Consider the following 10,962-nt stretch of genomic DNA (forward strand, 5'->3'; position numbering starts at 1 on the left):
TAAAGCAACATGCAAATGAATGCTTGAAACTTCATATACAAAAAATAATAAAGAACTGGCCAGATCCTTTTTCAGAATTTCAGAGGCTCTTCAATGAAGAGGGAACAGCAGAAATAAACACCTCATGCTACTGGGTTTAGGTAGAACTCTGTTCTTTTCATCTCCATCAGTGGCTGAAGGCAGAACCTCAGTGTTCAAGTAGAGCAGTAAGGCTGAAAGCACCAAGAGAAGGATTAACTGTGTGCCAGACAAATGTGGAATCTTTAATTTAATCTAATATTGTGGTTAAAATATGGAGATCTGTCTAAGGGCCCCTACCAGACTGCATCTGGAGCATTGTATCTGGCTTTAGGTATCCCCCATATAAGACAGGGATATGCTAGAGCAAGTCCAAAATGATTAGGACTGGGAGTACATGATGTACTAGGAGAAATTGAGAGAAATGGCTTCATTCAGGCCTAGAGAAGGCTCTAGAGATTTTGTTGCTACCTACAGCTGCTCACTAGAAGGGCATAGACAAGATCGATTCAAATGCTTGGAGGTGTACAGTGATAGGACAAGAAGCAACAGTCACAAGCTGGAGGAGGAGAAATTCACATCGGGTATAAGCAGAATGTTTTTAACACAAAGGTGTTCCAGCAGTGGAACAGGCCCAGAGTGGTTGTGAAATCTCTTTGCTGGAGCCAGTCAAATCTTGGCTAGACCAAGGCCCGAAGCAACCTGGTCTAAATTAATCCTATTTTGGGTGAGAGGCTGAACCAATGACCTCCAGAAGTCTAGTAATTTCTCATGTTCTTTTTAGTCAGCTAAACTCCAAGCCAGGCCCTAGTTATCCCTCTGCATTATCTGAACTGATATCTCTAGTAGGAGAAAATTTCTGGCTGTGTCACCCTGCCTCCACTGACTGACCCCAGCTGGTACATGAAGTCTTTTCCCATCACACAGGGTGGGTGTTTCACAAAACTTGAGTGGTTCCCTGGTTCCTCTCTTCAAGCTGCAGATTTGCTATTAAAAGTGCAGGACAATGCAGGGGATGTCGATTGTGAAGTCACTTCATTTGTAGCACCCTGGTCAGGTAGATTTTTGAGGTCATCAAGTGTGAATCACAAAGACTCTGCGGCAGAGATGACAGTTCAGGGGGAGGGCAGAGACACTGGCAAGTAAAGACAGACGGGGCTGGGGTATCGTGATGTCACTTTATTACAGCAATCTGATTGGCCAGCAGGAAGCACTCACTGTGAGATCAATTATGATGGGTATCTGTTTCACTCATTACCGGAGTGTGGAATTAATTCCTTCCTGCAGGCACTGGTTTATCACAGTGCTCTCTTCTTCAGATAAAACACTCTCAGCTGTCTCAGCCTTTCCTCGTAGAAGCGATGCTCCAGTCCCGTCATCATCTTTGTGGCCTTTCACTGCAGCCTCTCCAGTACGTCCATATCTCTCTTGTACTGGAGAGCCCAGAACTGGGCACGACACTCCAGGTGTGGCCTCACCAGTACTGCAGAGGGGAAGGATCACCTCCCTCGGCCCGCTGGCAACAGCCCTCCGTCTGCAGCCCAGGATGCCATTAGCCTTCTTTGCAGCCAGGGCACATTGCTGGCTCATGTTCAGCTTGGTGTTCCCCAGGTTCTTTCCAGCCTCCAGCATATACTGGTGGAGGGGGTTGTTCCTGCCCAGGTGCAGGACTTTGCACTTCCCCTTGTTGAACTTATGAGGTTCCTCTCAGCACATTTCCCCAACCTGTCAAGGTCCCTCTGGATGCCAGCACAACCCTCTGGCATATCAGCCATTCCTCACAGTTTTCTGTCATCAGCAAGCATGATGAGGGTAGAATCATAGAATACTTTGGGTTGGAAGGGACCCTTAAGGACCATCTGGTCCAATCCCCCTCCACCGTGTGACGGGACATCTTTCAGTAGATCAGGTTGCTCAAAGCCCCATCCAAACTGACCTTGAACACTTCCAGGAATGGGAATGCCCAACTTTGCTGGGCAACCTGTTCCACTGTCTCACCACCCTCATCATACAAAATTTCTTCCTTATGTCCAATCTAAACCCACCCTTTTTCAGTTTAAAAACCTTGCCTCTTGTCCTGTCACTACAGGCCTTGGTAAAAAAGTCTCTCTTTGTCTTTTCTATAGGCCCCCTTTATACATTGAAAGACTGTGCTAAGGTCTCCCCAGAGCCTCCAGACTGAACAACCCCAACTCTCTCAGACTTTCTTCACAGTAAAGGTGTTCCAGAACTTGGAACATTTCCGTGGCCTCCCCTGGGCCTCATCTAACAGGACCATGTCCTTCTTGCACTGGGGACTCCAGAGCTGGACACAGCACTGCAGGTGGGGTCTCACTAGACTGGAGTAGAGAGGGAGAATCCCCTCCCTCGACCTGCTGGCCACACTTCTCTTGATGCAGCCCAGAATATGGTTGGCTTTCTGAGCTGCAAGCACACGCTTCTGGCTCATGTCCAGTTCTTAACTCACCAGTATCCCCAAGTCCTTCTCTGCAGTGCTGCTCTCAAGCCATCAGTCCCTCAGTCTGTTCTGTCAGTGGGGATTGCCCCAACCCATGTGCAGGACCTTGCACTTGACCCTGTTGAACTTCATGAACTTTGCATGGGCCCACTCCTCCATCCCATCCAGGTCCCCCTGGATGACATCCCTTCCCTCAAGTGTATCGACTGCACCACTCAGCTTGGTGTCATCCACAAACTTCCTGACGGTGCACTCGATCGCACTATGTCATTGATGAAGATATTAAATAGTATTGGACCCAGTATGGACCCTTGAGGGACAGTCTCAGCACTGGTTTCCACTTGGACATTTAGCCATTGACTATAACTTATTGGATGTGGCCACCTAGCCAGTTCTTTATCCATCTAACAGTCCATCTATCAAACCCATTTCTCTCCAATTTAGTGGCAATAATGTAGTGGGGGACTGTAAACACAGGGTATCCTATGCCCCATCATCCAGGTCATTAATGAAGATGCTGAACAGAACTGGACTCATTATTGTCCCCTCAGATACACCACTAGTTACTGGCCTCCAACTGGGCTTTGTGCCACTCATCACTACCCTTTGGGCTTAGCCATTCAGCCATTTTTCAATCCACCTCAGTCTCTGCTCATCCAGTCCGTCTTTATCAGCTTCTCTCTGAGAATCTTTTAGGACACAATGTTGAAGGGCTTCCTGAAGCCAAGGTAGACAATATCCACTGTTCCTCCATCATCTACCAAGCCAGTCTTTTCATTGTAGAAGGTTATCAAGTTGGTCAAGAATTATTTCCCCCTTGGGAATCCACGCTGACTATATTGTGTTTTTACATTCCTCCCAGGTTACCTGTCCCTGGTCCCACCTTCTGTATACTCCCTTTTTATGTTTGAGTTTTGCCAGGAGCTCTCTGTTCATTGATGCATCCTTCCGGCCTTTTTGTCTGACCTTCTACTTGTCGGGATGAACCACTCTTGAGCTTGGAGGAAGGGATTCCTGAATATTAACCAACTTTCTTGGGCCCCTCTTCACTCCAGAGTCTTATCCCATGGGCCTCTTTCAAGCAGACCCCTGAAGAGGCCGAAGTCTCCTTGCCTGACATCCAGGTCTGTAATACTGCTTTTTCCCCTGCTCCTTCCTCTCAGGATCCTGAGCTCCACTATCTCATAGTTACTGCAGCCAAGGGCCAGAGCCCTTCCCTGTTTGTGAGTACAAGCTCCAGCAGAGCACTTCTCTTCATGGGCATCTCAGTCATTTGTGTCAGGAACTTATTATCAATGCCCTCCAGGAACCTCCTGGATTCCTTATGTCCTGCTGTGTTGTCCCTTCATCAGATCTAGGAGCGGTGAAGTCCCCCGTGGGGACCAGGGCCTGCAAATTTGAGGCTGCTCCTATCTGTCATCCACTTGTTCTTCCTGGTCAGGTGGCCAATAGCAGATACCCACTACCTGTCCTCTCTTTAATCCTGACCCATAAGCTCTCAGTTGGTTCATCACCCATCCCCAAGCAGAGCTCCAGGGACTCCAGCTTCTCCCTCACATCAAGGGCAACTCCCCCTCCTTGTCTTCCCATCCTGTCCCTCCTAAAGAGCCTGTATCCCTCCATCACAACACTCCAATCATGTGAGCGATCTCGCCATGTGTCCATGATCTCAACAAGAGCATAACCATAGAAATGCATATTTCTGATTCCTCAAGCTTACACCATATGCTGCTTGCGTTAGCGTACATAAATGCTCAAAACCACGATCTATTTGTCATAACAGGCACCGGTTTGAACAATTCCTCTGAAAGTTTCTTTAGTGTTAATCAAGAAACACAGCAGAAGTAACATCAGATACCTTATCACTAAAGGGAAATCAAAATAGTGGGTGACTAGTTCACAACTTTGAACTATGATGACATTTGTGTGGGAAACATGGTAGACTGGTGCAACATTATGTGGGAAGCAGAGCTCTGAGGAAGCTGAAACCTTGGTTTAGGGAAGGATTTGGTGATTATTCTCCACGCAAGTCTGTATTTGTGCAGACCACTAACAATTCACTTCCTCTCTGGCAGAGGAAGAATACAGGTCTGAATGTGTGATTCCAAGAGACTCTCTTCCCCCATGGGAAACAGCCATGAAGGGCAAAGACACCCAGAACAGCTTCTAAAACTGAAATGAGGACCTTCTGAGAACATGAGTGGTACAGTCAGATATGTGGGAAGCTGCACAGGTGTGACAGGAAGCCTCTGTGGATGAACAGGGAAATCCTGAGAGAGGTCAAACACACACACACACACAAAAAAAAGATGAAAACAGGATGCAGGGGGTGTAAGAAGGGATGAGCTACCCAGGAGGAATATAGAGACATTGCCCAAATGGAGCTGGCATTTGGAAAGCTAAGTTGGAAGTGGAACTATTGAGGGATATGAAGGGTAACAGGTAGAAGTATATGGGCAGCAAAAGGAAGGCAAAGGGACATGTGGGTCCATTGCTGAATGAGGCAGGGGACCTAGTGACAAATGATTTGGAAAAGGCTGACTTCTACTCTCTGACTTCTTGGCTTCAGGCTTTACTGATGCAACCTGCCCTGAGGTCCTTGTGCCTCATGACAGAGTCTGCAGAAGAGAAATACTACCCACAGTAGGGAAGATATTGTTAGGGACTGTCCAAACTTCCCCTTCTTTCTGTAACACACAACTCTGGCACAGACTGGACCAGGTCCATAGTGGGAGAAAACATGTGTGATAGCCCCGCCAAGGCCAGAGGTCCCATAGCATGTGGGAGATGCCACCCACTGTTTAGCACTGTGGTCAGCTGATGCAGTGCATCACTGGTGTGTGTCTCAGGACAGTTCAGCCTTCATCAGCTCATACTGTGGAAAGTGTGTATGAAAGATGATCTATGAAAAAAAGCTCACTTGCGAAGATCTTGAGGAGAAGCATTCACTGATTTGCTAGAGTACAACTGACAGTTTTGGGGTGACATTTCTGCCTTTGTGTGACTCTCTGCTCTGTCATTTCTCTAACTATGTCTGTGAGCTGCCCACCCAAACAATACTCTCCCAGCAAGCAGAGATAACCATCGTTATTTCTTTGGTTTGCCTCATTCTACTTCTATCAGTAAAACTGAAAAGGGAGAACTCTTTACAAGCAATGATACAACTAGAATTTCCCTAAAGACATGAAAAGCCCAGTGTGAGGTAGACACCTGAGTAATTTCTCCCCGAGGCAACGTCCCATGGCATCAACACTTCTCGTCTCCAACATTTTTCATCTTGGGGTCTGGGGTCTCCTTCCCATAGGGTTGCTCAGTGATTTGACAACCCCAGACAAGTGCATGGAGGAAGAGTTTCTACCACAGCTCCTGCCAGGTGCACCGAGACACTCCACCATGACTCAGGAAGAAACATGGAGTGCTGGGAAGGGTGGAAAGTTCCCAGCTTTGAGCGGGACTTGGTTGTGCCAGGCACAGGGTGGACATGGGCAATGTTTGGGTGAGGCTCCAAGCAAAAAGTCACTCCTTACAGGAAGGAGGTAAAGATTTATGTCAATTCACAAGCCAATTTTTAAAGGAATGGTTAGTTAGATGGCTGACCTAAAGGAAATTGCATTACTGGAAAAAACATTGTGATAAGATAACTCTACAGTAGTGGAATTTGTATAATAGACAATGACACTTTTATTATTCTAATACAGAATAAACACAATCATAATAGAACTATTAGATATAATATATAGTTAGAGTGCCAGTATTTTTTTAGGACATGGGATGGGCTGAAGTACTTCATGCCACCTGTACCTTAGCCTTCAATGGCAAGAGCTGCTTGCAGGTCTCCACCTGCCAGTGAGATTCAGAGGGCTACACACGCTGTAGAGTTGACATTAGGAAGCTTTTCTTTAACAAGAGGGTATCAAACCCTGGAACAAGCTTCTTGGAGTGGTGGTCAATATCCCGAGTCTGTCAGTGTTTAAGAGGCATTTGGACAATGCCCTTAATAACATGCTTTAGCTTTCAGTCAGCCCTGAAGCGGTCAGGCAGTTGGATTAGATGATTGTTGTAGGTCCCTTTCAACTGAAATAGTCTATTCCATTCCATTTCATTCTAGTCTATTCTATTCACAGTAGCGGAAGCTCCATGTAGGAATGACTTAGAGATACTGGACACTCACCAGTCCATAATACCCCATGGGATGCCTCTGAAGGTGCTACAGGATACAGCCAATATCATTGTGGCTACTCTCTACCATCTCTGGAAAGCAGTGACACTTTGAGATGTACTTGGTCGCTGGTAAAAAAACCAAATGTGATGCCCATCCTCAAAAAGGTGGGAGGGGAAAAGGATCCAGGGAACTACAAGGCAGTCAGTTTCACCTCAGTTCTTGGGGGGATCATGGGTTCAGTTCTCCCAGAAGCCACTGCCAGATACATGAAGGACAAGAAGGGAGTAGAAACAATTACCATGGATTGACCAAGGGCAAATTGTGGCTGAGCAACCTGATTGTCCTCTAAGATGAAATGGCTGGTTCTGTGACTGAAGGGAAAGCAGTGCTTATGCACCTTCCCTCTTCCTAAGGCTTCCAACACAATATCCTGGATGAGAAACTCAGGTTATAAGGGCTGGATGGATGAACTGCAAGGTGGGTGAAAACAAAATGAACCTCCAAGTGCAGTGGTTGATGATTCTAAGTTTTAATGGTAGTGACTTCAGAGCCATTTTCCTCAGGGGCTGATACTGGAGCTAATAACTGCTTGCATGTTCATGAACAGAATGGAGATTGGACAGAGCACATCTTCATTTAGTTTGTAGAGAAAAACAAATTAAGGGATGAATGGTTAAAATACTGGAGTCACGGTGGCCATCTAGAGGGATGCCTACAAGCTGCCAGTTACTTGGTAGAAACTGTCAGAAGTCTCATGAAATTTAGCAAAAGCGAACGTAAAGTCCTGCTTTTTTCCTGGTACAGAATAGCCTCATGCAGCAAGGCAGGCTGAGAATTGACCACCCAAGGAGTAGCTCTGTGGAAAGGGAGCTGGAGATCCTGATGAACAAGAAGTTGAACATGAATTAGCATGTGCACTTTTAGTAATGAACCTCAGGGTGGGCTTCACTAATAGGAGGGTAGCCAGCTGATTGAGGGAAGTGATGGTTCAGCTCTATCTGTCACCTGTGCTGCTGTATCTGGATACTATAACCCCTGCTGAGCCACCCAGGGAAGGCAAGGTGCCAACAAAATCTGGAGAGTCCAACAGCATGTGTCCACAATGGTCAGAGAAATGGAACCCAAACATTTGTGAAGAGGCTGCAGGAACTGGGCTTATTTAGCTTTGAGAAGAGAGGCTGAAGAGAGGATGCAATAGCAGACTTTGAAACCCTGAAGTGTGGTAAAGATGGAGCCAGACTCTTCTCAGAGGGGCACAGTGAAAGGCCAAGAGAGAACAGGCACAAGCTGCAAATGGAGAAATACCAACAGAACATAATGAAAATCCTTGGAGACTTTCAAGCCTTCACCAGTCAAGCTGCTGAGCTACCTGTCCTCATTTTGAAGGTAGAAATACTTAGAACAGTATTGAACAACTGAAAGAAAGATCTTCAAGGGTCCTCTCCAATGGCAATGATTCTGCTAATATTATTTTTAGAACTAATTAAATGTGACGGGCAGTTTCTGTTCCTCATAACAGGAGGGGAATGGAATATATTACAGAAGCAAGTGGGTATTATCGCCTCTTGTGAGAGCACTTGAATTTGCTGCGTTAAGCAGTGCATTGGATTTACATGGCAAGGTATCGGCAGGAGGGGCTGCAGGCGGTTCTCTGTGAGAAGAGGCCAGGGGTTGCCTCTGTGTTGGGGACAGCTGGTTCTAGCCAGCTCCAAAATGGACCCAAAGTAATGGACTGGTCAAAGCTGAGCCCATCAGCAAAGCTGGTGGCACCTCTGTGATAACATATTTGAGAAAAGGCAGAAAATGCCACACAGGGAGAGGAGGAGAGAGAAAAAAAAAAAAAAAAAAAGCCAGAAAAAACAGGGGAAACACCAAGGTCAGAGAAGAAAGGAAAGGAGGAGGTGCCTCATGGTGGAGCAGATACTCTTGCAGCCCAAGTACAACCCATGCCAGAACAGAGGAAAAGTGTGAGGAGGAAGGAGCAGCAGAGAGGAACCACTATGTGCCAAGTGTACTCCCCCCATCCCTCCTGTGCTGCTCAGGGTGGGTAGAGTTATCGGCAGTGAAGGAGTGAAGCTGAGCCTGGGAAAGGGCAGAAGAAATAAATAAATAAGGCTAATTTTCCCCTAGCTGTCCGTTCTGCCTGCAACAATGACTGGTGAGTGACCTCCCTGTCTTTATCTCAATCCATGAACTTCCTTGTTCACATTGTTCCTATTGCCTCCCCCGTTCCACTGAGAAGGTCAGTGAGTGAGCGGCTGGGTGACAGTTTGGCCATTAGCTAACCCACCACAAGCAGGGAGAGCTAAACACTGGATTTCCTGTGTCTAGAGCAGAAGTGGGATGTTAGAGATCAGACTGGCAGGGCCTTGGAGGCAGGACATCTAGGGAAGGCTCAGGATATCTGCAACATCTGTGTGGATCTGTCAGATATGAACCAGTACTTACAGGAAACCTGAGTATATCTGAATCGGTGACTGGAGGCCACTGTCAGATACCTAGGACATCTCAAAAGACACTTGACACATGCATTGTGGTAGCTGAATCCCACCCAGACTCTCTCCATGTCTCCAGCCCAATGGGAAGTTTGCTTTTCAGTGAAAAGGCACTGGGTCCCACAGAAGTGACTGCAAGGGGATCTTTGGACCCCTGCCTTGGTGGTCAAAAGCTCAGGATGTGAAAACAGTTGGAACTGTACCTTCTCATCACCTTCTCACACACAGAAATAAACAGAATTGTACCCTGCCAGACTCCATAATGCATTATCCTTGCTTCTCAGCTTTTGCTGCGCACATAAGCACAATTGGTGTTTCGCACCTGCTCGTATGAAGGAGACGTTCTGTTGCAATTATCCTGCTAATTGTATTAATTCTTGTACACTTGTGCCCTGGCACAATTGAATTCCCAGTACCTAAACAAATTCTTACCTGACACTGTCTTGGCATCTCCCTGGCTGCAAGGGACGTGCTCTGGGATGCGCAGACTCATCTTTTGGTAGTTTCTTCCTCTCTGTGTCAGGTTCAGACTGACCTTGGCCCAGTACCAGTCAGGAACTAGCCATCAGCTAGAAGATTTGTCCTCCTCCCCTCCACATTTGCTAGGAACATCTGTGAGACTAGGATTCTCTCCAAAAAGGAAGCAAATAGGCAATGCAATTACGCACAGGAGAAAGTTGCTTTACGATCGTGAGAATGTGTCCTGCACCCTGTGACAGCTGCTTTTGACTCAAACACGTCTCTAGGTTAAGTTTGACCAGAGGTATTGCTTCCTTCATGAAGAAACTGAAAGATTGGTTTTCAGGTTGACACATTTAGACCTTTTTGATAAGTTGCGCTGCATAAAAAATTAGGAAGGAAGACACCTCTAGAATGAGGCATCCACCATCACTATCCACTTTGGAAAGTGTCTCATGTACCATTTAAAAATTACAGTTTCTTTTGAGGCATTGTTTTGCTGATCAGGGATATCAATTAAACTCAGACACCAGAGTGAAAAGAGCAGGCGTATTTTACTAGAAATAACTAAATAATGTAACAGAATAATACAGAAAACATACAGTAAGAAAAGGCAGAATAGTGCACTTAAACAAATAGGAAAATACAGGGTAATGCATCAAATCATTACTGCCTGAGAGAGAGAATAGTGATTAAGAAAGATCCATCACCACTTGCATACTTTACCATCATCCAGATCCGCAGTCGCTGGGGAGCCCCGGTTACAGCGAGGATTTGGAGAGCCTTTCCCTGCAAGTGGGAAATCCTACGCGGTGCGTCCACCCGTAGGTGAGGCTTCCAAAGTCGCTGTGAGCGGGCCCAGCCTTATATACCTAAAAATCAGTAAGCCAGAATAGCTGACACCTTTGTTTTAAGCGGAAATATCTGGTTTTCATCTCACGTTAGGATCCCCCCAGAGCCTGGCCAGGGCTTAAGGGAGAAGCTAAGGGAGTTTCCCTGCTTATCGAGTTAATTTATGAGCAAGGTCACAAGGCCAGACAACTGTTTCTGTGGCCTTGTTATCTTGCTCACACATAAAGAAATATAAGGATACATTCAGGATAGACATGTTTTATGCTGTTTAAACTACATCTTCTATGCATATTTCACTAATGACTACATACAGAGTTAGCAGTTTCAGTTCAAGGCCTGTTGCTCAGGCTTCAGTATTTCCACCTTTTACATCAAAATAGGTGGTTTGTTATAACTTAGTATAATACCTATTAGTACAATGATTATTAGTTATAAAATGTACAGGATTCATCTATAGGTCAACTCTGGCTTGGGCCTGTTGTCCAAGCCTTAGCACTTCAGGCATCTGCAAAGAGAGG

Source organism: Strix aluco, chromosome 25, assembly GCF_031877795.1.
Source record: "Strix aluco isolate bStrAlu1 chromosome 25, bStrAlu1.hap1, whole genome shotgun sequence".
Classification (NCBI taxonomy): Eukaryota; Metazoa; Chordata; class Aves; order Strigiformes; family Strigidae; genus Strix; species Strix aluco.